This window comes from Hippichthys cyanospilos, chromosome 8, assembly GCF_059441005.1.
Source record: "Hippichthys cyanospilos isolate Australia breed blue-spotted pipefish chromosome 8, RoL_Hcya_1.0, whole genome shotgun sequence".
Lineage (NCBI taxonomy): Eukaryota > Metazoa > Chordata > Actinopteri > Syngnathiformes > Syngnathidae > Hippichthys > Hippichthys cyanospilos.
Genome location: NC_142376.1, coordinates 1,803,399 through 1,829,443, shown reverse-complemented (window position 1 = coordinate 1,829,443; position 26,045 = coordinate 1,803,399). Strand labels below are relative to the sequence as shown.

General features: G+C 44.7%; 1 long non-coding RNA gene across 1 annotated transcript in view; it reads right to left on the bottom strand.

Annotated features, from left to right (window-relative positions):
* Nucleotides 1–330: 330 nt before the first annotated feature.
* The window catches only part of LOC148419799 (uncharacterized), a 35,840-nt gene continuing 10,125 nt past the window's right edge, over nt 331–26,045 (bottom strand). Inside the window, exons 3-4 of the long non-coding RNA XR_015866430.1 lie at nt 17,528–17,708; nt 331–957 (exon numbers count right to left, since the gene is read on the bottom strand). This is a non-coding gene — a long non-coding RNA (uncharacterized LOC148419799). The remainder of the gene's footprint in view (nt 958–17,527; nt 17,709–26,045) is intronic.

Genomic DNA, 26,045 nt, shown 5'->3' with positions numbered 1-26,045 from the left:
CTATCTATCTATCTATCTATCTATCTATCTATCTATCTATCTATCTATCTATCTATCTATCTATCTATCTATCTATCTATCTATCTATCTATCTATCTATCTATCTATCTATCTATCTATCTATCTATCTATCTATCTATCTATCTATCTATCTATTGCTAGCTAGCTAGCTAGCTAACTAGCTACGTAGCTAGATAACTGAGAAGATAGCTATGTAGCTAATTAGGTTGATAACCAAGAAGATAGCTATGTAGCTAGCTAAGTAGATTGCTAGCTGACATTTAGCTAAGTAACTCATTAGCTAAGTAGCTACTTAAGCAGGTATCTATCTATCTATCTATCTATCTATCTATCTATCTATCTATCTATCTATCTATCTATCTATCTATCTATCTATCTATCTATCTATCTATCTATCTATCTATCTATCTATCTATCTATCTATCTATCTATCTATCTATCTATCTATCTGTGTAAGAATTCTACTTTATATGGGTTTTGCCAATTTGCGGGGAAATAACGGCTTTGAATGTGAATGAAGGAGCGCCGCAAGTTAGGGACAAATTGCAGTTAAAAAAGAGATGCAAGCAAAGACTTTCACCGGTCACCACGACGGCTACTGTCACTTTCCGACGCCCCAGCAAGATCCGTCACTCACCCGCTCGGCACCCTCCCGGCTCCTCTCCAAATTTCCCCGTCTGTCCGTCAAACCCCCAACTTCGGGCTCCATCTGTTATGGTGCGGCCCCTCGCTTGCGTGCCGGGGGGTCGGCGGGGGCCGCTCATCCCGTTAGAGGCCTATTAAGGCTCCTGCCGAGGGGCGGGGCGGGGCGTCATCCCTATCAATACCTGCGTGCCGTGGACCCGGCCAACGGCCCGGCGGGCCGCGGAGCTCCTGTCGCACGTGGACAAAGCCGTGTTTGAAAAGGCACACTTCCTCGGCCCCTCTGCCGCACATCTGGAAGAGAGCCCCGCATGCCGTTTACAACGTGGCCGCTTTTTTTTTTTTTACAATGTAAATAGATGACATGATGTTGGACAGGGTTTCCTTTTTCCATAGCAAACAACACAAAATGATCAATAAGAGTTCACAGAATTAGCAGAGTAAAATTGTATCAATTATATACATTTTTGCAATACTTGAGAGCATGCAAAAATAACATATGGAAAATATAAAAAGCAATGAAAACCATGTCAATAAGGCACAATGCAATAAAGATGCAACTAATTATGACGTTAAAAAGTGATTCATCTCACTGTTTAGTCTGCCAATAATTTTTGTCATTTAATCGATGAATTGGATGAAATGACCAAGTTTGAATTTCTATTTTTTTGTGACGGAGCAAAAACTATTTTCTTGGCGATTTCTCTTGCTGGTTTGTTGCGCATGGGCACATAAAATTACACACAATTGGCGATAAAAGTAAGATCAGATGTTTGCAAACTTGATTCCCCAAATGGTCATCCGCTTTCACACAGGATTATATACGTAAATGAATAAATCAATAAATCTGCCGGCTCTCGCTTTGACTGTAAGTTTGTGAGGAAACGGCGGCCTTGTTATCTGTCATCTCCGCGGGAAGCGCAAAACAAACACGTCAGCCGCCTCCATCTGTCTTGATGTTAAGCAGAGAATTGAGGTCTGTTTCCTCATTAGCAGCTTATTAACAGCCGCTGCCCAGCAGAGAGCACTCTCCCCGGAGGACGCGAGGTGGTGGAAGGATGGCGGGCGGGGGGGGTTGGGGGGGGGGCTTATTTCAATGGCGGAGGGGGCTTTTGTCTCCCGGACGGGGCCTCCTGCGCGGGCCTGCCCGGGGGACGCTGCGTTGCTGTGTTATGCGCCGTCCGGGCTATGGAGAGGCATAGCGGAGGGAAGGAAGGAAGGATGGAGGGTTGACCGGAGGTCGTCCGTCAAAGCGCCTGTCAATTTTCCCACCTCCCGCCGGGAGACGCGTCCGCGAGGGGAGCCGAAAAAAGGAATCACAAAGCGACTTTTTGAAAGCCTTGTGGAAAGTTCAAACCTTGAGCGGTCTTTTGATTCGACGTCAAAGGCATTTCACGTCAAAGTGCGTGGAAAGACACGAGGGAGCTGAAATTTCACCCAGATGGCGACAACATGTCAGAGTACTACACGGCATAACCCCTTAGTCAAGAGTATGAAAATCCCTTGGCTAAAATACTGCAAAAATGACGGGGAGGAAAATGAGCCAAAATGGTCAAAATACTACAAAAAGTGAAAATAAAAACAAAGCAATAAAAATTCGATTTTTCTGCGTAAATTTCTGATTTTACAAACTGCATTTTGTAGTCCTGTGCGGTTTATGAATGCAGAAAACATATTTTCCGTAAAAATCTTTGTTTTTGTGGTGTATAAATCCAAAAACTACAGTGTAAATACTTATTAGAAAGAAAGGGGAAAAAACAATAAGCTGCAGAATCCAGCTATGATCAAAATAAGTACAATAATTCACACGTTTATTTCTTTCAGCAGAATTTGTGGATCTTAAACACGCCAAAATGAAGCGAAATGAAAACAGCAGCATCTGCCCTTGACACGCTTCTGAACGTTGGTGTCGCCATACACGTAATTGGGACATGAAAAAATGTAAAAAAAAAAAAAAAAAAAAAAAACCTGTCGACAGCTTTAATTCTACTGGCAAGACTGTTAAATCAAAGGGTCCCCCGTTGCCTATTAGCGGTCCACCATGTCGCGAGCGTGAGCCGTTATTGGTCCGAGCGACACATCTGTCCCGGGCGCCGACGTTGTGCCAAGCGCCGACTTTTGACCCGCCTCGGACCTCGCGCGTCTCCCGCTATTTGTTGCAAAAGCGGCCCGGGCGTCTCCCGCCATCTGTCGGGCCGTTTTGGCCAGGCGCCTCATTATACGGCCGCCAGGTATTTACAGTGGGAGTCGGCCCGAGTTCTGGCGGGCGGCCGGCGAGTTGAGGGTCGCGCGGGCGAAAACGAGCGTCGGGGGGATTTCCACTTGGAATAAGTCACACCTGAGCGTAAGAATAGTTTTCCCGTTTCTTGCCTGACAACTGGAAATTGTCCATCGCTGTGAATGTGAGTGTGAATTATTGTTTAGTCGGCTGGCCGCACTTTTTCCCCAGAAAATTCTGACATAACAGCCACGTTAAGTATAAATATTTTTTGTCAACTTATTGTAATTCCCCGAACATAAGACACCATTTTTTCTAAAAATGAAAGTATGGGTGCGTCCTACAACTAAAACAATTAGATTTTTATTGTATTCGATACCATTCGAGAAGATTGATCCATTAGCAGCTTAAGGCGAGTTTTCACGTATTTATATATCATATACGTACATACTTACTTACAATAATTACCGTAACGAGCGGACATCGATTGGCTGTTAGCAACCGGTGTCTGTTGCAGCTAACAGCAGCTTGTGTTAGCTTGTTACGGCATTATTTTCAATAAAAGAAGCGAGCAGACTTAACCAGCGTTCGAGTCCGTACTTGTTCAATATGACGAAAATTGAGAAATGATGACGTCTCCGTCTGATTCAGTTAAGAGAGTTCCAGTCATAGAACACGGAAAGGTACCCCATTTGACTCGTTTATTAATTGCGGTCTTAAGTCATACACACACAATCATAAACCTGTCGCGACTTTGCGTATTTATGGCAAAAACAATTTGAGCAAAAGGAAAAACACCCGCTCGGAGCGCACTCTACGTTACACTGGCGAGGCGTTCACCGACTGCTCACAATGCGGGAAATCTGAGACGCGCTTAACCCGCGACAAATGTATAACTTAGGGACGTGAACACGAGACAATCGGAAAACAAAAGAGCGACTGCAATGTAACTCGCATATTTCCCCATCAGAGGCCGTCAATTAGCCACGTGATTGGAAGCCATTAGCGAGCTGGAACGCCACCAGCTGCCCGTCGCTAGCTAAAGGGCTCAAGTCGGTCGCGTCCGCCTCATCCGCCGCGCAGATGCGTCCGTCGCTGACACATTAGCCGGCTCATTAATCACCATCAAGTGTCGGGGTTGGGGCTCCTCCGCGGAACGGCGAGCAGAGTGGTTGTGACAGCTACTGGCCGCCAACCTGTCCGCGGCCTAATCTCATTACGCTCCTCCTGGCGTGCCGCAGACAAGGCGTTCAAGCGTATAATGGATGTCTAAATCGTCTCGCGGAATGGCGGCGGGAGCGCGCGCGAAAATGCGCAAGGCGGTGGCATGTGGCGATCCCCCCCCCCCCTCAAAAAAAAATCAACAATCGGCTCGAGTGGAGCATGGAGCATTTCCGTGTTCTCTAACTCAGCTAGAGACATCCTAACCTGTGTATGAACAAGGGCTCGGGCGTCGGTTCAGTCCGCTAGTTTCTTTTATTGAAAATAATGCCGTAAGTGTGCACAATGAACGCAGTTCCAGTGTAACGGTAAATGCGATCAAAGCATCCTTTTCCTTAATCTATCCGATTTTGAAACATTCCTGTGTGTGAACTCGGACATCGGTTCGGTCCGCTCGCTTCTTTTATTGACGATGATGCCGTAACAAGCGCAATTTACACGGGCTGCTAACAGCCAACTGTTACGGTAATTATTATACAGTAAGTAGGGAATATGGCCGATATTAAAATGCAAATCTGTGCCTCAAATATCATCTTATGTGGCTGACAGATTTATCTTCCTCGAATAAGTTATCATTTATATGATGCACCCATACTTTTGGCCTTCATTTTTGGAAAAAAGTGCATCTTGTATTTGGGAAATTCCAGTAAGTACTCAACCGGGCTTTGTGTTAAAAGGAAGCATGTTTGTATACTGTTTATATAGAGTGGACTAATGGGTTCAGTACTATTCGCTTTTTTTTTTTAAAGCTATAAAAACTCATCTCGCAGCCGGGATTAAACTCCATTTGGGCCGGATTTGGCCCGCCGGCCATATGTTTGACACCCCCGCGTTAGCCTGAGCTGCCGACCTTTTCTCTCTTCTGCGGAAGATCGTTTGTTTGGACTCGGACTGTGATCTTTTCCTCCAGTCTTTTTTATTCCTGAAAGACACTTCTGCTGCAGCTATGTGAACGCACTCTTGCCCCCCCCCCCCCACCTCACTCGTGGCCCCAGGCTGCTCTGAAGCCCGCTGAGATCAAAACGCGACTAGGTGAGCGCCGCCTGACCCGAGCGCAGACAAATGGCCGCGAGGGAGGCGGGACAATGGTTTCCGAGGATGGAATCATATTTGCGGGGCATGCGTCCAAAGCCCCCCCTGGCGCGGACCCCCCTCCTTCCTTCTGTGAATATGGACAATGACTGTTTGCATTTACACAACCATAAATCAGACGTGCCCGTTGCCACAGAGCAGCTGGCACGTTTGCCAATGATTAGAAATATTAATCACGCCCATTGGTCACGCGCTTCAGGCTGGGGCCGCCTCTGGCACCGCAAAGCGCGGCGGTGGCCCGCGAGGCGGTGGCCCGCGAGGCGGTTGCCACAAGTGCGGGTGGGAGGGGGGGCGCCAGGCCGAGGAACCCAAAAACATGGAGTGTCCTCCGCCGAAGAAAAAAAAGACAATGACAGACATATTTTTTGTTTTTTTTTAACCCTTGTATTGTGACCATTTTTGCTCATTTTGGGCCACATCGATTTAAATGCATGTTAGCCAAGAGCCATGTTGTACTACCACCTGAGTGAAATTTCAGCTCCCTTGTTCTTTCTTTTTGTATTCATCCAAATTTTTTCAAACTTCCTGGGGATATCGACATCATGCCTTCAATACAGACCGAGCATGAATGTACATTTAAAAATAAGAGCGGCGCCAACATAATATTAACATAACATTACGATTGTTAGAATACTGCACCAATGCAACAGTAGCACACCTGATTGTGTGGAAAATGCCCCCAGTAAAATCAATACGTGCACTTTTTTTATACGTTTCCCTTTGCTTACTGTGGAGATTGCCCCCTAGTGGCTAGTAAACAGAACTGCAAATAAATTTGGGCCAAACGCGCGACCGGCGAAGGCTTCGCATTGTGCGGTTGGGCTTAGAATTGAGGTGAAAATCTGAGATCCGATGGGCGTGAGCGTACGACGCCTGTGCGGCGGTCATCCCCGGGCCCGTCCCGCTCTGCGCTCGTACCTGTCAGGCGAGCGCAGATGGGCCGGGGCTCCCCCAGGTACGGCGGCTAAACAGCCGTCATTAATCACCGTACAAAGCCCCCCCGGCGGGAGATGCCCCAGGTTAGAGCGCATCAAGAAATAAATTGGCTGAAAAATGGCCGCCGACAAACGCGCCATCCCACGGGAGGGGGTGCCACAAGCGCGGGCGGGGGGGAGTCATCCGTCAGACGCTTAAGCAAAGCCGTCACTCGCGCTCGCCTTGACAATCTGGCATGTTTGCTTTCGGATTTTGCCACATTGGTCTTCCTTATCTTGCGGAGGGGCGCGTGCGCCTTTTTGAGCGCATATGTGTGTGTGTCGCAGAGGAAAGAAACACACCTTCCGTCATCGTCATTCCATATTATGAAAAGTGAGAACATTTTGATATATCGTTTTGGTCCATGTATAGTATAGTATTTTAATTCATTACTGTCTATTTTTTTTTTATTATCGAGTATATTAACGCAATTTTGGGGAAAAAAATGCCCATGTTTAGTAAGGCAGTTGTTTTTTTTGGGGGGGGGGGGCTGTTTCTTGGCGGAAAAAAGATCAAAAGGCATTTTAAAAAAAATTTGTAAGAAATAAGTAAATAAGTGATAATAATAGAAGGCCTAATTGAATTAGTAGCAGCCAATCAATCAATTAGCCCACTGGCGTTATCAATAAAGATTGCGCCACTGGATGTGAGCCAATATGGAGGTGAAGGACGGGCGGCGGCTCTTCTGTCTGCTGTCCGCGCCGATGATTAATGACCGGCGGGGTCACGCTAGCTCCACCTCAATGTAGCACCTGAGGCTCTTCTGACCGACATCAATATCAAAAGCTTCACTCTTGTCACCCTTATATATATACAGTATATATATATATATATATATATATATATATATATATATATATATATATATATATATATATATATATATATATATATATTCTCATTGATGACCAGTTTATTGCGAGTTTATCTCTCTATTTTCCCTTGCTATTTTTCTTACCTTTAAATCAAACTAGACAAAAAATATTGATTTAATCTACTTTGTAACAAAAGAAACACACAAAAATGGTTGTCTTTTTATATATTTTAAAATATTTTTTTATACATACAGTATTTCTTTACATTTTCATATAATTCATATGTTATTTTTCCTATATTCTTTCTTTGACTGTACTTAGTGAGTTTTGTGATGTTGAAAAAAAAAAGCACTTGAGTGGTCTCTTTTCAAATTAAGAGCAAATGAATTGGAACATGAAATAACTTATTGCTAAATTGTGTTATAGTGTCGGCTCTTTTTATGGATGCAAATCATCAATAGCGACGCAACATTTTTGATTGATGCGTGAGAAAAAAAACAGATGATGCTACTAGAGATGCCAGTCATTTTTTTTTTTCCTTTCAGAAATGTTATAGCTGGTTAGCGGGTACTTAAATGGAAAAAAAAACATATTTCACAGGCTGCACGATTCAGTAATGTTCGGAATAAACTAAATCATGTCGCTCCATAAGTCAGATTAACCCCAAGTAAAGTTCGGATGTTCAAGTAGGCTTTTTCTGCCTTCTAGCGAAAACCCGAAAATTCCGCATCACATCTGAGCGCTATTCATAATTTGCCCCCTCGACGCCAAAAAAAACCGAAAAAAGGCAACTACATAACGAGGCATTCAAAGACGTCAGCCGGCCTGACTAAAAGAACATCAAGGTGCAATGAATAGAGCTTAATAGCCCCCAAATCGGAATCCTAATGAATGTGCGTAAGCATAAATCTTGGCGTCACGATGGTCTCGATCAACGTGACGCGCCGGCAAAAGGCCAACGGTGTCATCAGGTTAAGCGCCGCCATTCTTCTTCTTGGAACACGGGTGGGCTGGGTGTCACGGGGGGGGGGGGGGGGGGCGCACCACAATGGAGATCATCTCTCTGATCTTTTGTAGCGGCCGCCATTATTAATGTTCATCTCTGTCACTTTGTCATTTTAACCCTGGCTGGACATCTCCTGTCTTGATGCCACTTCCCAGGCTAGCTTAAAAAACACTAACAAACAAAAAAATAAAAACATTTGTGACACTAGTGTATCTCATGAAAAACGTTTTTTTTAATGATTCATTTTGGGGGCTGATGACGTGAAAAACGTTATTTTTCTTGCTATTTTGTTTCCTTTCAAGTAAGATCAGACAAAATCAATTTTATGGTATTTATTTTTGACAAACTAAACTTAAAACAAAATCATTTCAACTTGTTTTTTTCTCAGATTTTCATTTCATTCATGACCATAACTTTATTGCAGATTTACCTCACTATTTTCTTATTTTCATATTGTTCATGTATATTTTTTAACAAAAGAAACAAATTAAAAACGGGAACAAGGACAAAACCAAAAAATTCAAAATCTCTTTTATGATCTGAACTCATGCCCGTAATTTTATTGCCGATTTAGCTAGCTATTTTTTTGGTAAGCCAGACAAAACAAAAAATATTGATTTTATGTATTTATTTCTAAAAACAAAGCTAACCCAAGCAAACTAAAAAAAACTAAGCAAATAATAATAATTAATAAATAAATATAATTTTATTGCAAGCTTACCTTGCTATTACTGTTTGCTATTATTATTATTATTACTATTATAGCTTGCTAATTATCCTTCTTTTTAGTTGGATTAGTCAAAAAAAAAATCAATTTACCTTTTTTTTTTTTTTTTTTAAAGAAACAAACCGAAAAATGATCGAAGGTAAAACAAAACCATTTTAAATCTTTCATTTCGGACCATAATGTTATTGCCCGTTTCTCCCACTATTTTCTTGATATTTAACCTCCTTTCAAGTCGGACCAGACAAAAAAACTAAACGATTTCAAGTGTTTATTTTATCCATAAAGAAATACCCCCCCCCCCAAAAAAAAAAAAAAAAGTTATGTGTTTATTTTAGCAACAAAAGAAACAAGCTAAAAAACTGTGAACAAAAGCCGAAAATAATAATGATAAAAGTAGAATGATCGCGGACATTTTGGGGAAGCTACCCGCTCGATAACCGAGGGGACGCCGTGGAAAAAACACAAGTTTTTTTTATAGTATTTACTATTTCCGTGTGTCGTACGTGCGGTGCCGCCGGGCACCTGTGAAAGAACCAAGAAAGAAAGAAAAAGCTTTTTGGATTCCCGCTCGCTCCCGCTAGCTCTTTGTACGAGCTTACTTTGAAGGTGCGCGGTCATTTATCAGGCCCCGCGCGGGCTCGCTGGCCCGTACCTTGCTGTGCGTCGCTTTGAGAGGTCAGGCCGCCTTCACGCCGCTCCGCCACTAATGATTAACTCCCAGCGATTGTCCGACGCTTCGGGCGTCGCTCGGCAGAGGTCAGCGAGCGCCGCGCTCGCTGGGAAATGTCTTTCCACCGCCGACGACGCTAGTTTCGCTGGCGGGAAGGTACGCTAGCACGCTAACGAGGAGAACAAGGAGTCCTTGAGTAATTTGAGTAGTCGTTTTAGGATGCTTAAAATGACGTAATTACACCGGCTTCAATGTTAGCGATTAGCAGCGCTAGCAACAGCAAGCCGCTTGAGATGCTAGTAACGTTAGCACCTAGCATGGCACGAGCGCCTGGTAAAGACTGGCCTCAGTCGTCGTATCGCTTTTCAAAGGCAGTTTAATAGACGTGAACCCCTTCAAAGACGTTGTTGCCATTCCTACTGATCATTTTTGAACATTTGGCAAATCACTACTTTGGTTTTGGTTCTTACCTCATAGCATTTTTATTTATCACCGACGTCAAAAAACACTATGTCGTCCTCGAATCAAGTTTAATTGCTAAATTGAGATCCTTAAAGTAGGTTCAAAAATAATGAATGCACTCGCTTTGTATTTACTGTATATAGCGGCTAGCAACATTAGCAGCTAACAGCACTTAATTTCCGCTGCTATGTACAGTTTAGAACTTCTTAAATGTTATTCATTATTAATGTAAGTTAAAATGTTTTTGACTGTCTTTGTGGATAAAATTGTTCTTGTTTAGATATATTTTCTCATTTTTATCTGATGATTCAATAGAATTTTCAGTAAGATATTTGAATAATTAGGATTTACAACTAATCTCATGGAACCTCCGTCATTCCCAAACATGAGAAATTGAAGGCCAAAAGTATGAGCGTGTCCTATAAATAGTAACTTAAAGTTTAGCAATTTTTTTTATATTCAACACCATCTGAGGGAGATTGATCCGTCAGCCACACGAGCCGAGTGTTGACGCATTTTCATATCCGCCGTATTCTTACTTAGAATAATTACCGTAACGGGACAAGCTAGATGGCGAATGTCGCAAGTGCCTTTTGGCGCTAACGGCAGGTTGTGTTATCTGAGGTTGTTCTGGCCTTATTTTCAATAAAAGAAGCGAGCGGACTGAACCAACGTCCGAGTTCACTGACCGCTCCCAATGTGGGAAATCTGAAACACACTTAACTCAACCCGCAACAAATATAAAACTTACAGATATGAACACATGAAAATATCAGTTTACACATTTGCTATAGTTTTGACGTTGTTGCCAAAAAGTAGGTGCATAACAGAGAAAAATACCAGAATTTGACCCCCAAATTAAGAGTGGCACAGGTGCGTCTTATATTTGGGGATTACGGTATGTCTTCATTTACAATATATGAATGAGCAGAAGCCGTCGAGGGTCAATATTGCCCCCGTTCCAATCGACGGCGCATTTTGACTCAAGCGGCGATGAATGGAGAACACAAGTAGCACATTGTGCGCGCCATGCTCAACTTGACTTTTTCCTCTTTATGCTCCCAGCACTTAAACGCCCGGCGAGATTTAAGACTTTTATTATTTTTGTTGATGTCTATTTTTTCGAGTTCAAGTTTATCACCTCCCGCCAGAGGAAGAAAAGCCAGTGAGCGTCGGCGTTAAATGTGTTCATTGTGTGGATTTGACACCTTTTTGATGGGCCGTCAATAAATCCAGTCGCTGTTGTGAGTGTGAAGTTCAGGCCCGGGCCAGCCGGAGCGCCGGATCGGGTCGCCCCGTCTATTGGAGACGTACGGCGCGCGGGAGTTTGCGCCGCGCATTGAGCGCTTGAACCATATTCAACCTTTGCGCGTCAGGCCACCCGCGGCTCGCTCGCGCGAATATGATCTACGGGCGATTTCGTCTGGGTCATAAATTAGCTCCTCTCGGAGGTGCCGCCAGCTTTTATGTAGAGAACGTCCTCATCCGCAACTTCCCAGGAAGGAAGATGGCTTTTTCCCAGCTCACTTCACACACGTCGGGGTGGGGCGGGGGTCCCGTGTGGGGACATGGGGACAGGGTTCCTTTTTTTTTTTTTTTTTTTTTTGGTATGGTTTGGCATAAAGTCATGTTTTAATCAACCGCAGAGAAACAAATAAAAACTAATCATTAAAATGTGGTGAGTGAGGTAATCGATACTTCAAAGAAGCAGTCCTTGTCAAAAAGTGGGGAGAACTCAGGTAGCACTTGGATACTAATGGCTATTTTTTTCAGTTTTAGACTAACCTGTATAAACTATAAACAAACAAAGTTTAAGAAGCTCGTAATTGTTTTTTTTTTTCCCTAATATCAGACGTTATGTCTGACCCTGGTGAAGGTCGCAAATTCTGGATGCCATTTTGAATTTGATAAACAACCTCAAGCTAGGTTGGCTAACAAGGCTAACTTTCATCTATTTGAGAATTGGGGGAGAGAAGATGATGGGAAGATGCTCCCAAGTCAGGAATGCGGGGTCAAAGGTCGCACACCCCCCGCTGGCGGCCTTGTTCACGTGAAAATCAATCTGGTCCTGCCGCTAGCTGTCAAGTGAAGATTTTGAGAGGGGGGGAAAAAAAAACAAAACAATAATGAAATATGAAAATAAAAGGACGCATCCATCGGTCAAACTGTGTGCTGTTGAGGGACACAAGAAGACGAAGCACCAGGAAATTGTCATATTAGCATCACAAAACAAACTGCATTATCATCGTCCTCCGTCACCATTATTGTGAAAAATGAAAATCATATTACTGGGGATCAAAAGATCAAAGTATTTTATCCAATGCTGTGATCATGAGAGAGGGAGCTGAAATTTCACCCATATGGTGATAACATGTCAAAGTTCAACATGGCACAACTACTGAGTTAATACACTTCCAGGAGTAGATTGTGGGATAATTTGTCCAAAAGAATGGACGCAATATTGCATAAGGGTATCTTTACGTATTTTTTTCGCCATTTGCGAACTGCTGAGCTAACCGATTAATGTGCAAAATTTGAATTGACTTTGTAGGCATGGTCAGTCCATCAAAATATGTCTTAACGTCAGTCCTTCTCAAATAGTAGTGGGGCACGAGGCCATGCCAGGGGGGACACCGATGACCCAGTCAAAATTCTTGTCAAAATTTTTACCATGCAAAGTGTAATTGCACTAAAATAAGAACTGCCATGTTTTGTTTTTTTTTTAAAATGGTACATGCACTCCTGGGATTTTAGCGCCTGATTTTTCATCCTGAAGTTGAACAACACGGATTTAAGGTGTGTGTCCCCCCCGTTCCCCATTTTCAAGTGCGGTCATTCCGTTGCAGTTTTGCCAGTTGAAGTCCGAATGGTCCAACTCGGCACAAGTCCTCCTCCTCCCCTTTCCGCCCCGGAACAGACGAGCGTCCCGTCGGTCGGGCCGGTCGTCATGCCCCTCGCGCAACGGTGCGGGAATGTTGTTTTATTTGTCCTGGCCCGAAGAGACGAGTCGGACCCGGCGTTGCGGCGGGACAATGAGAGGCGGGGAGAGCGGCCTTTTTTTCAGGCCCTTTCTTGTTTCCAAAACAGGCTGGGACATTGTTGTCCTTTCTGCTAATTAAGCTGTTAGGGAGAGGGGCTGGTCTGACAGGGTCCCGCTTGGCGGGGAGGCCAAGCGTCAATGGGCCCCCGAACTGAACGGCAGACATTTATGGGCGTCCCCGGAGACATTGTCTCCCCCCGCCGAGGAGCTTTTCACTCCGTCGCGCTGACGCGTACAATGAGAAGAATGGCGGGAGACGCGCTCAAAGGGGCCGACCCCCGTACGCCGCGGGGACGAAGCCAGACGCTGCCAAGATTCCGGGGATGGGACCGGACGCTCCGGGAGTCCCCGGCCTCCGCCTTGTTTACATGTCCGCTTGCAGACGACAAATGTTGTCGGTCACGCGTATTAGCTTTTTTTTTTTATATCCTGACATACAGTACATGTTTCGGCCCATCATCAAACCGCGTATCGAATGAGTATTCGTTCGGGAAAAAATCCTTGACTGCAAAACGAACACGTCGCCGTGGGCCAAAAAGCTCAAGGCACATATCGGTTATTTTTCTCAAAAATGTATTCAGTCAGTTGTCAAAGTTATCAACGGGAAACCGGAGAAGAAGAACAAAACCCGAGTCAAAACTTGCCTATGACAAAAGTTTCGGACCCGCCCCTTCCGAACGAGGGCCCATTATTTGAGTCGTTTTGTACTCTCCCCAATGGTGAGACTTATTAGACAAAAATCATTATCATAATCTTAAATATGCATCATGAAATTTGTTGAAAAGCTCATTGTGCCGACCTGACCTGAAAATGTGTCATTTACAAACATCTTTTCTCAACTAGTAAACGCATATAAAGAAGAATTCATAACCTTATGATTTCATTCATTTGTGCCACGCAATGCATTCTGGGAAATGATTTTTTTTAAACACTACATTTACTGTTGACCCCGCTATTTACAGCGATTGGTACTGGGCCGGCCCGAGAATAAGCAAAGTCCAACCAGACTTAATGCTTGTAGTTTAGCTTAATGCTAAACTACATATGGAAAATGCATTGATTTTTATGCTATGAAATTTCAAACAACAAACTGCCACTTTAACATAGGCATCAATCTGTGCAGCGCTCCCAACAAAAAAGACATTCTATTCTATTTTCTTCGATACATTGAGATCATTACACTATGTGAGACCCAATAGAGCTGGGTTCTGCCTGGCACGGTGCGGCAGACCCGTACCACCAAAAAAGGACTTCCGAGATCTAGCAAACACACACACACACACACAGATCCAAACAGGAAGGTATTTTGGCAAAGATGCAAAACACGCCAAGCGAGTATGTCGTCTCTGGTACATGTGATAATTATCCAAGCGTCTCAGCGTGTCTTCCCTGATCGGCCCTTTCGCTTTCGTCGCCAAGACGAATTTGTAATCTCGTTGCAAACTTTTTTCCCTTTTTTCCCACTCGCTGGAATCGCCACCTGTTCGTCTCTCCTAGTTGTCATGCGAAGCGGCAAGTCCACGGCGGCGGCCCAATTATAGAGCCATTTAACGTGTTTGTCGGGGGCTTCAAATGGCCGCCGCTTACTCGGGGCGGCCATATTGGCGAGGTCGGCCGCGGCATCTGACGGGCCGGCGTTTTTACGGCACCGGGGCCCGGGCCCTCGCTCGGACGAGGAGAGGAAGTGACACGTGCGGAAAAAAAAAGAGGAGGAGGGAGGGCGGTCGGAATAATAAAACAAAGATGACAACTTTGTTCTTGCTAACGGTTTGGCCGGGCCGCCGGGTCCGGCTGCTCGGCGGAGCGCGGCAGCATGTGTTTGAGGGATTGTTCTGGAAGGGGGAGTGCGGAAACAGCAGGGAGCAGAAGACAAACAGGCAATTCGTGACTCATTAAATGCGGCGACGGCGGCCAGCGCCGTGGAGGGGCGCGAGGACCCCCGTTCCAACTGGCCGATAAAACTCCACCCCCCCTTCTGTACCAGCTGGAGCGGGCATCTGTCAGCCGCACGCCGCGCCGTGCCGCGCCGCGCCGCGCCGCGCCGCGCCCAGGATTACAAGCAACAAGGCCGACCTGAGCCCAACGCGAAAAAACGCCGTCGGCTTACGTAACGTGACGGTCCGGGACCTGAGGTGCCGTACGGGGGGGTCGACGGCAGCCCGCCTACGCCCGAACCTTAGCTGGACTTACCAGGCGCCAATCAATCGCGTTTCCTGCCTGATTTTGAGTCGGGTAACTTACAATTTCAATTCTTGTCAACTTTGTTGGGGGTCTGAAATTTGCCACCAAAACTTCCACCTCACCGTACGTAAAACAGTCAGATCGAATGCAACCCAATTTTTGGGTCAAAACGTGACTTAAATCGACACGATTTAAGTCCAATTTTTGGTACAAAAGGAAACGTTGGGTCAGAAGTACCCCAATTATGGCTCAAAAAGGGACAGGTCAATACTTGGCTCATTTTGGGCCCATTTTTTGGTTCATACAAAAGAAAAAGGTGGGTCGAAAACAACCAAATTATGGTTCAAAATGGGAGCGACTGCCACTTGGGTCAGTTGGAAACCATTTTCTATACAAAGCAAAAAATTGGATCAAAAATAACCTAATTATAGATCAAAATGGGACTGACCGCTACAATTTTTTTGTACAAAAGAAGAAATCGAGAAAAACCAAACTCATTTATGGCTCAAAAAGCTCAAAAAGTTAGGCCAAGAAATGGAATTGTTTTTAGTATTTTTTTAACACAACTGATTTTAGAGCGTACACCATTTTGTTATTTTATGGAGGAAACAAATAATACCAGTAAACAAACACATTTTATAGGTTTAACTTGAAGATGAAAATACAAACGATTGTAGCTATAGCAAGCTATGCGTGTGAGCTAAAAAGGGAGTTGTGGGACAGCAAAATCAATAAATGTCAAGCATCAATATTAACCCGGGCATCTATACGATACCGATTCGGCACGGCCCGCGGGTCTTCATTTGCTCAGCAGTCATCTAGAGCCGCTCGGAAAAAAGCTCCACGTCAGCGCAAGAAGTTTTGTAACGAGAGCAAAGTTTGCTCCCGGCGGACTTTAACGACGAGCTAGCGGCCTAATTAAAGGGGCGGGAACAGACCGCCGCATGAAATATGAATAAGCTGCCCGGCGCCCGGCGCCGCGCGAGTCGCTCCGCGCGGCCTCTTGCCCGTGAATGTTTTATAAGAACGCGGCGCTAAACGGGCGAAAGCGAAGACGGAATCCTGCCAACGGGGGCGCAAAATTGCCGGCGCAGGGACGCCATTAACGGGGCGCTGGGATTGGGAGTTGGGCGGAGCGACAGACCGGGCGCGACGGCCTGTAATTCTGACTGGAGCGGACCCTTACGGCTCCCCGCGCGCCGATCCGCCGAATATGAAAACATCAGCATATGGCCGCCGACAGCGCCGAGGCTAAAGAGTCCATTTCCCTCAAGCAACATTGTGACGGGGGTGACATTCGCTTCCGTACCGCCCCCTCGGCCCGGCGGAGACGCCGCGCCGCGAGATGGGGCAGATGGCGAGACGACGGGAAACGGAAGCCCGTCGGGCGCCGCCTTTCTTCTCGGGTCGCGGCGCGGACGGCGCGCGCTTCACAGAGAGTTTCGCGCGGCGAGCGGGAAGGCGAAATCTGTCCGTCGGCCGCCAAAAGCTTTGGGGCCGGGCCCGGGTCCCGGGAGCGCTCTCGGAAAAGCCGCCGTTCCACGCCCACGAATTCCAGCCTTTACGGCCGTGCTTCAAACGAGCGCTTTCTGGCCGTCGCCGCGCGCGAGCGCGCGTGTGGCAGATGGGACGCAATATGGCGCACCTACGCCGGGACAGATGTGGCACAGCGCATAACACGAGCCGGGAGAGGACGGGGGACGCTCGGCAACATCTGGACGCGGCGGCAACCTTCGCCGTTAGCTGACTTTAAAGGGCCGCGCTCACGCTTGTTATCTGCTTCTTTGCTTTGGACCGAGGCGTTAAAGGGGACACGTTATGGAAAATTAACTTTTTAATGAGGCACTCTAGAAAAACGGGGTTTGACTGCGGCTTCTGGAAGCTTGGAAGGGATGCTTCTAGGTTACTCCGGCTAAAATGTGGCATCGGTGCCATCTACTGGTGATTCCGCGTCAGCAAAGTTGTTTCCGAGATTAAAAATCCAATCTTGAGTCAAGTTGTTTCTGATATTGAAATAATACAGTGGCGTAGCATCATACCCGGGCGTGCACGTAACCCCATTTGAAAACCACCCGGGGCCATCTTATTTTTCGGAAGGTATTCCACTGTATGAACTCCTTCAAGTATGTTTTTTTTCAACTCGTGTACAGCACTTTAGTTTCATCGATTGCTCGATTGATTACTGCAACAAAATTCAAACGAATTCTATGATGCGGCGAAGCCCAATTAAACGGAATCTACAACGTCAAAAGACGCCATTGGCACTGAATGAGAAAATAATGACAAGATTCTACTAGACTCTGACTCCATAATGTTGCGTCTAGGTTCTGTGGAGTTGCCTTTGCTTTCTCTTTGAAATCCGAGTTCCATTTAACATAAATCTTATTATAGCGCTAAAAACGTTTGTAGCATGAAATTTGCAGTTGGAATACGGCGGAAAATAAATAAGTGGACTACCTCTTCTGCTGGCTCGGCGCCGTCCTGATTGACGGATAAGGAGTCCCACCTCCCCCGGTGAGAGCTGCCAATCACTTGCTCCGCGGAGTGGAGGATCCGAGGCCCGACCCGACATGGGCCTGTCATGGCCGGCTGCACAGGGGAACGTTCCCACCGGCTCCCGCTCGGGGACAGACTGGACCTGCCGTGAGAAAATGCAAAAAGGGACGCTGAAAAAACAGCAGGCTCGCCTCAAAATATTAAAGGTTGCAATGATAAAACTAACAAATAAAACTGCCTCTAAAAGTGCTGGTAGTTTATGAGAGAGAATTCTTTAAAAAAAAAAGTGAAAGAGTTCTTTAATTAATTAAAAAAAAAAGTCTCAGAACCAAAATTGTTATTCCTGTGATTGAACAGGGATGGACTCGGACATTGGTTCAGTCCGCTGGCTTCTTTTATCGAGCACAGGCTGCCAAATGACGTCCGTCCTCTTTCTTGTCCCGTTATGATCATTTTTCTAAGTAAAAATGCGGCCCATATAAAAAAATGCAAATCTGTGCGTCAAAACTCGGCTTATGATCCTACTGACGGATCAATCTTCTTCGAATAGTGTCAAATAAAAACAAATCTAATCTTTAAGTTACTGTTTATAGGCCTTCATTTTTAGAAAAAAAAGTATGTCTTTTATTTGGGGAATTACGGTATTTTTTTATTGTTCCTTTTTTTATTGTTTTTATTGTTCATGTTTCGTTGTGTACAAAACAATGACAATAAAACAATGCCAATAAATGGATTATGTTGTATTTTATAAATTTGCTCATCATATTTGATTGTTATATCATGGTAAATTTTGTTGTTGTCTGAATTATAACTTGTGAGCATTATGTCTGAATGCTCAGTTATAATATTTGTTTGTTTGTTTTTTTGTAATGACATTCTTTGAAATTGACATCAAGAAAAGAAAAGTGGCAGATAAAATAAGACTTGTATTGTTTTTTTGTTTGTTTTTTTTTAGAAACTAATAGAATAAATGCTTGAATACATCTTTTACATTCTTCTGTAAGGTTTTAAAGTCACGATATAAAGAAACGACATCATTCAGCGGTTAAAAAAAAAAACAATGATTATGTTGGAATCATTTTGCGTCTCGCTCCTGCTAAGACTGAGATAGAAAAATGTTTTTGGGTACGGCAGCAATTTCTCTTGGTGGTATTAAAAAAAAAAAAAAAAAACATAATCACACACAGGAGCTGCAAGTCAATGAGACAATCGGAGCGCAATTCCACAGTAGAACAAACAAAGGCTAATTAGCCATCTTTGCATTTTGTGCTCCTGCACAATGCGGAGTAGTTGCTAAATAACTGAATATGGATAATAACAAATCATACACAAGAATACACACTCTAATTCTAACGTTTTGACTGTTTCTGCCAGAATTCACAGCTTTCACATTGTTACACGGAAAAAAAAAAATGTTGAATGAACTCATCGGTTGTAATGGATTTTTGAAATTGAAAAATGGATCTTTGACCTCTACATGGCGCTTATGAGCGGCGGCGTTATTGAAATTGCGCAACAAGTAGTAATTGCAATTCCCGGGGCCGCGGGGGGATTCCAGTGGGACTCGGGCGCGACATATGTGACACAGAGGTGCGCTGGACGCCGACGGACGGCTGCCCGCGTCTACACAAAGAGCCTTCAATATGGATGATATCTGTCTTTTTTTTTTCTTTCCGGAGTAACGGGAGCGAAATCCCACACTGGCGCATCCGAGCCGCGGGGGAGAGAAAGTCCCCGACTCGGCGCTTTGAATAATTAGTGATGTGTGTCAATATTGCGGGCCCGCAGTAAGCATATGGTGGGTGCGGGCAGACGGGCCATTGTCGGGGGCGGTGAAATATTGTGTATCCCTGCGAGGGCTGGAGCCAGCGGAGGCAGGAAGTGTTGTCGGGACTGACAGGGACATTGTGCGCCTGAATGGGCCGGAGCCTCGGTGGCAGGGAGCGCCGCGGACCCAGACAGAAAGTCTTGACCCTGGCGAGAAAGGCCCGATTAGGCACGGTGCGACGCGGGAGGGCGGGGGCGTCCCCGCCTCGGTCCTCACGCCGGCAGGCCCGCTTCACTCCGCCTTTTGACCGCAAACATAAAAACGCTCATATATTCACGTCAGCCCGCGCGCTTAGCGATGGGAATGGCCGCGCTGGGAAATCCCCGCCCTCAAAATGGACCCTTTCCGTCCCTTTTTCGTGTATCTACAGTATACTTCGCATCATCCCAAATTTGGAACCCGTATTTATTTCGGTTAAAAAACGAACGAATGAAGAAATAAAGAAATCATACTAACTCCGACTTAGTTGTGTGGCGCACATAAAACAATATGTAGGTGTGAACAAAATGGTAGATGGTGTTTGTTGACCTTAAATGGCAACGGCTGGCGTGCTAATTGCGATTGCTAATCCTTTAAGCATAGGCAAGTTTAGCGGATAATTCGTATGTGTAGAAGATCATGAACAATGGGTATTTACGTCCACTCCGACTAATGTTCATCCTTATTGAGTTATTTTAAAAAATAATTGAAAAAAATACTAACTCCAACTCGACAGTGTTTGTTGACCTTAAAGGGCTTCGGTTGGCATGCTAATGCTAAGCGCAACTGCTAATCGTTTAGGCATAGGCAAATTTTGTCTGTATCTAATGTAGAAGATATTAACTGAGTATTTACATTCACTCGCTTCAACTAACGATCATAAAATAAAAATGTTTGTGTGTACATGACTTGTATGACTGATAGGCCTCACTACATTTATCTGTTTTACTATAATGGAGTAGACTGACAAGCAGCGCATTCTCCTCGTGGATTTCATTGCACTTATGGACCAATGAGTTGAAAAAAAAAAAAAATCCCATCCCATCACTATTAGGTACTTCCCGGTAAACATGGCTATCCCGCCTGGGTCGTTTAGCTCTTCGTTTAGCAACATCACTGCAAAAGAGGAGCTATTATTACCTACCATTGTTATAAGGTCATTTATTATATTGGTGGTGACATCCCCACCCCGTACGTGGCGGGAGATTTGCCGGCACCTCTGGAAGCGAGCAAACAAATGGCTATCCAGTCAGTTTAGTGCAAGGCAACCCCCCCCCTTTCCCGCCGCCCCGGCGCTTTCAGTCTTGATCAAAGCTAAACGCGCTAATTAAAAGTGCTGTGTCGAGCACAGATTGGAAATGACGCTCTAACGGCCGTCGCATGGCTGCGGCATAATCAGACGGCGAGCCATCAGTTCAGAGGTAATGGACGGCGGCCAACATTAGCCGGCGACATTAGCAAGCTGCGCCGGGCCGCGCCGCGCCGCCGCCGCCATCCAACTCGGCAAACATTTAAATCCTACACAACTCTTAAAATGCTAATTGCCGTATTTGCCGACACTAAAGAAAAGTTCGCCAAGCATATTTCCGCAAATTGTACTCGTTTATTTACTCAACTGCAGATGGGGGGAGGTGCTTGGTCCATTTTTGGAATAATAATAAACAATAGTGCCGGTATATTACAGTTTATGTCAAGTGAATGTGGGGGTTCAAAAATATAAAAAGGCCCATTAGACGACAAAACAACAAATGTGCAATAATTGAGGCGCAATTACATGTCAAATTCTTGCTTTTGCTCAAGTCTACGAAACGTTAACTCATTAGTGTATATATATATATATATATATATATATATATATATATATATATATATATATATATATATATATATATATATATATATATACATATATACATATACAGTATATATACATATATGGATATGAAAAAAAATTAAAATACAAAATGACAGATTTTACTCCACATTTGTTCAGCTGAAAATGATGTGATTGGGCCCCATTTCCAATCGTGATCAGGATCCGGACAACCCGACTGTAAACAAGTAACATGGGATTGAATGTCTGGACTCTTTATAGACGTATAATTACGTCGTTGGGATTGAATGTTCCAACTATTTTAAGACACTTCTTTACACTAATATTTGAAAAAAGAACAATACTGTAAATAAGTATGCATAGAGCACTGGATATCTGTACTCATAATTATTTATAATTACGTTTTTGGAATTTTATGTGACAGTGATTTTCAGACACTATTTTTTTTTTGATACTGTACACAAGTACATGGAATTGACTATGAACTTTGGGGTTGAATATACCAGCTGTTTTCAGGGACTCTACCTAATATTTGAAAAAAAATCCTACATGACTTGGTACAGTATATTTTGAATCACTGACTGGCCTGATAATATTTGTCTGTTTTACCATAACGGAGTAGACCGAGAGGCAGCGCATTCGCCCCATGGATTTCATCGCAATTTTGGAGCAAGTGAAAAAAAAAATAAAAAATCTGATCCCATCATCAGCAAAAACTTTTTTCGTGTGCAAAAATATGGGCTCGAGGACCGGGTAGCGGCCAACCACGGCTCGGCTTGGAACGTCACATGACCAAACCCAGACGTTTGAGGAAAAACGAAGCGACCGTACGGCTGGCGTCCATTTTGAGCTGACGGGGTTCGGCTCCCTACGTTCATCTATTATTGTTCCACTTGGCGTGTTAGCGTTTAGCTAGCTTTGGTTTGTGTCCCGCCGCCTCCCCCCGTCCCCCGCCCCCCGCCAATTACCTCCCCGTCAGTCTGTCACACTTTGTGGCACAATAAAAGGCGTGCTCAATTGATGCCCGTCCCGCCTTTATCCCCTTGATAAAGGCTAACAATTAAGGCTCATGTCTCTTTGCTCAGGCCCCTTTGATGGCGCACACAAAAGGGAAGCCAAAAGAAACGCCAACTGTGAAGAAATATTGATATTAGCCACCATGGGCATTTTTCTGGATATGCGAATCATATTGTCACCTTTAACCTCCGCCGCCATGAAGCGTCAAAGTGACACCAAATATATTCTTTCTCAGGACCGCAAATATGACGCTAAAATTAATTAGTGATGTTCCATCCCGCTTTTTTTTCAGACCGGTACGAGAACTCCATTCCAGTAGTCGCCGATACCAAGTACCGATACTACTGACACTTTTTCTACATGACATTTCCTGACAGATATTTATATCCCAATATAGAACTTTTCTTAATACAAGAAAAGGTCCATTTTATGACCTTCTCATTTCTAGTCGGCTGCCATCACGAGTACCAACATATGACCAGGTATCGCCTGATATAGATACTTGCAATCGATACTCCCAAAAAAACGAATACGAAAAAATACACATTTGATAAAGTGAAGGTGAAATCATTTGAAATGAACTTAAATCCATGCAAAACTGGACGGTTCAAGTCATCACGTTTGGAGTAACTTTAATATCATTTAATATTTATAATAAACATCTAAAAGTTTAATTTGCACTTGAATTTTTACCAGAAGGAAACCAATATAACACTTGTTTCTATCCAATGAAACGCATGTCCCTCCAAATTTCAAGTTTGCGCCTTTCAATAACATGAATCAAATTTATAGTGACTTGTCTAAGGACTTTCTGGAAAAGGAGGTGTCAGCTCTTCGAGAGCTTGGAATGATTTTTCATCTTTGACCTCCACTTGCAAACAAACACGCCTCTTGAGTTTGGCCGCGCACCCCGAAATTGATGGACGGCCGTCGCCGCGGCAACGGCACTAAACCCAACAGAAGGTGGCCGCCTTGCTAAGAGCTGAGTTTCCATAAAACGGGAGGTGCGTCCCAGCAAAGTGATTCAAAATGTTGTGGTGAAATGGGGAACAAAAAAACAAACAAAAAAAAACAGTGTGGCTAATTACCGAGTGAAAGACCAAAACAAGATTTCAAAATCTCAGCAGGGCGCCGGCGGCAAATTGCCGTGAAACCAAGAAAAATGAACACTAACTTAGAAAACAAACAAACAAAAAAAACATTGAAGAAACACCTGCGCAATCTAATTATATCCAGTACAAAAAACAAGAGTATTTTGAAAAAACGATAGTATTTTTAATACATTACCTATAGTGATTGATTAGTTTTGTAATTTAGAACCTAAAGTCACTGATATGTATATTACATACTAAATTGTAGGAACCTGAAACTTGCTTTAGCAAATCAACAAGTTATAAAACTTACAATTTGTTTTTCATGTCATGAGGGGAAGAGTGCGTTTTTCTTTTCAAATTAAAAGCAAATGAATCGGAACATGACACACCTTCGCGCAGGGGAACTCATCGCGCAAGACAGTACAAGTCCTTGAGTAGATACTGCCGTTTTGGTTAGCAACCTAGCTATCTATTTACCTGCGGGCGATAATGAGGTACGAGAGCCCTGCGCAAATCGTTTGACGCGATTTTGGCGGCGCGCCAGCTAGTGGGCGTGCAAGGCAGTTACCTGGGAAAGCGCGCCATGCCACCGGGCTATGCGACGGCGGACAAAAAGCGCTGACGGCAGAAGTGTGGGGAGAGCGATGACGAGACCCCGCCCCCCCCCTTCCCCCTTTCCCCCCGCCGAGTCGGTCTCCTTTCAGCTATTGTTTTAGGGTGATTACAAGCGTGATGATTGACGGGGAAGCAGTCCGGGGTTTGGACAAGGCGACCAACGGATGGATGATGAACTTAAGGTGGAGAAAAATGGACGCCTGAGTGAAACAAAAAGCAGAGTTCTTGTTTTTTTTTTTTTTTTAATTATCATTAAACAAAGAGCATGTGAAGCGTATTGTTACTTTTAGGCGGAAAAGCTTATTTGAAGTCCCTTGTTATTATAATAATTTCATAGTTATTCAATAATTATTTAATAAAATGTGTTGAATGTAAAAATAAAATGGTTTATTGATCATTTTAACATTTGCTATAAATAACCAATTATTAAAGGGTGGTTCTCGAATGGGGGTAAGTGAAATCACTCTGGGGCTATGTGGGATTTTAGTCTGTATTTATATGGTAGTTTTAAAATATCTATTATATTAAATGAAAATATACTATGAATTCATTGGAAAAGTGTCTCTATATTCATCCAAAAATCCTGTCTCCCCCATATCACAATGAACGTGTTAAAAAAACGAATTAAGATAATTGTGCTGTTATCGTTGTTGTTTTTGGAATACATTTTTAGCATAATCCCAAAGGATGGCACTTTACAGTTTTATAGGCACAAATTTTTATTCAAAATATAGATTTTTTTTTTTAATCTTTTAATTTCAGAATAGGCCACAGGAGATCGCTATTTTGCCCCTCCGGACCGCCAGAGGCGGCGCTAAAAGCACGGAATTGCGCAAGCGCAAGACGAGAACGCATACCAACAAAAACGTCATGGGGACATATAAAAGGCATCGTCACCCGGCAGTCTGTCCCTCAGAACCTTCTCGCGCGTTGGTTTGCACGCCATACGAGCAGCGCGTTTTTTGCGCTTTCCTAGTTTATTTCCTTTCGTCGCTTGTAGCCCGTTGACCCTGTCGGTCGGGGCTCCGGTTTACTGTCCGCCCTCCGGTGGCTGCGATACTTGTGTTGGTTTTATCCTTGTCCGGTTGGCGCAACGTTTGCCGGAACTTGCTGCGCGGGGTGAGTTGCGTTGTCTTCGGTGTTCTTTCGGTGAATTTCGAAGCCGTTTCCTTGTTGTTGATACTTAGAGCGCTCACACTTGGTGGCGGGTGACTTTTATGGTGTTCACGACCTGACGTGTGCGTGCTCGCCATAAAGTCGCGCTTTGTTTTTGCCTGTCTGTGAAGTTTCCTCGGCCGTTTGTGTGCCTAGTTACCCGCCTGCAACTGCATCGGTTAACCGTCTTCACCCCTTTTCAGCCTGGGCCGAACTTAGCTGGTGGCTATTGCCGGGCTCCCGCTGTACCGGCTGCGTTACGCACCCGTTGCTGGTTTTTACGCCGTGTTCCTTTCGCCGATCGCCGGCGTCTCGCCTACGCTCTCGGCCCAGTGTCTCCGGCTCGCAGCGGTTGCGTTCCGCACCAGCTCTCGCCTTAAAAACCTTTGTTGTCATTTCTCGGTCTTATGGAGGGTCCTGTGCTGTCCTCCGGTTGTGGCTGTCGCGTTGTGCTGGCGGACTCACGGGATGGACGCTGTTTGCGTTGCCGTGACTCGGCGCACGTTGACACAGGGGTGAGCGTGGCCGGGGATGAGGTGACCGGTCCTTTGGAGTCCAACGAGACTAAGTCCGTGGCTCCTCCTATCGCGTTGGCAGTCTCCTTGCCGCCCGTTCGTAGACGTGCTCTGCCAATGTAGCTCCACCTGCTCCCTCTAAGCGTGATCACGCTTCAGGTCAGCAATGGGCCTCCGGATTAGAGGAGGAGGTTGCATATTTGCGTTCTCAATTGGAAGGGATGTCTGCACAGTTGCAGGAGCGCCTCCAGCCGAGTGCCCTAGCTTCCGGCGAGCCGTCTTCTTTCCAAGGCGCTGTTGCACCGGACTTTTACAAGGATGTTGATGCCATAGATAGAAATCTCTGCTTCAGACTCATGCTTCCGTGGGTCTGAGTTCGATTCTAGGGACTCTACTGTTGGTTCCCCTCCTTCTGATAGAGGTTTGTCCCTCACTGTATTGG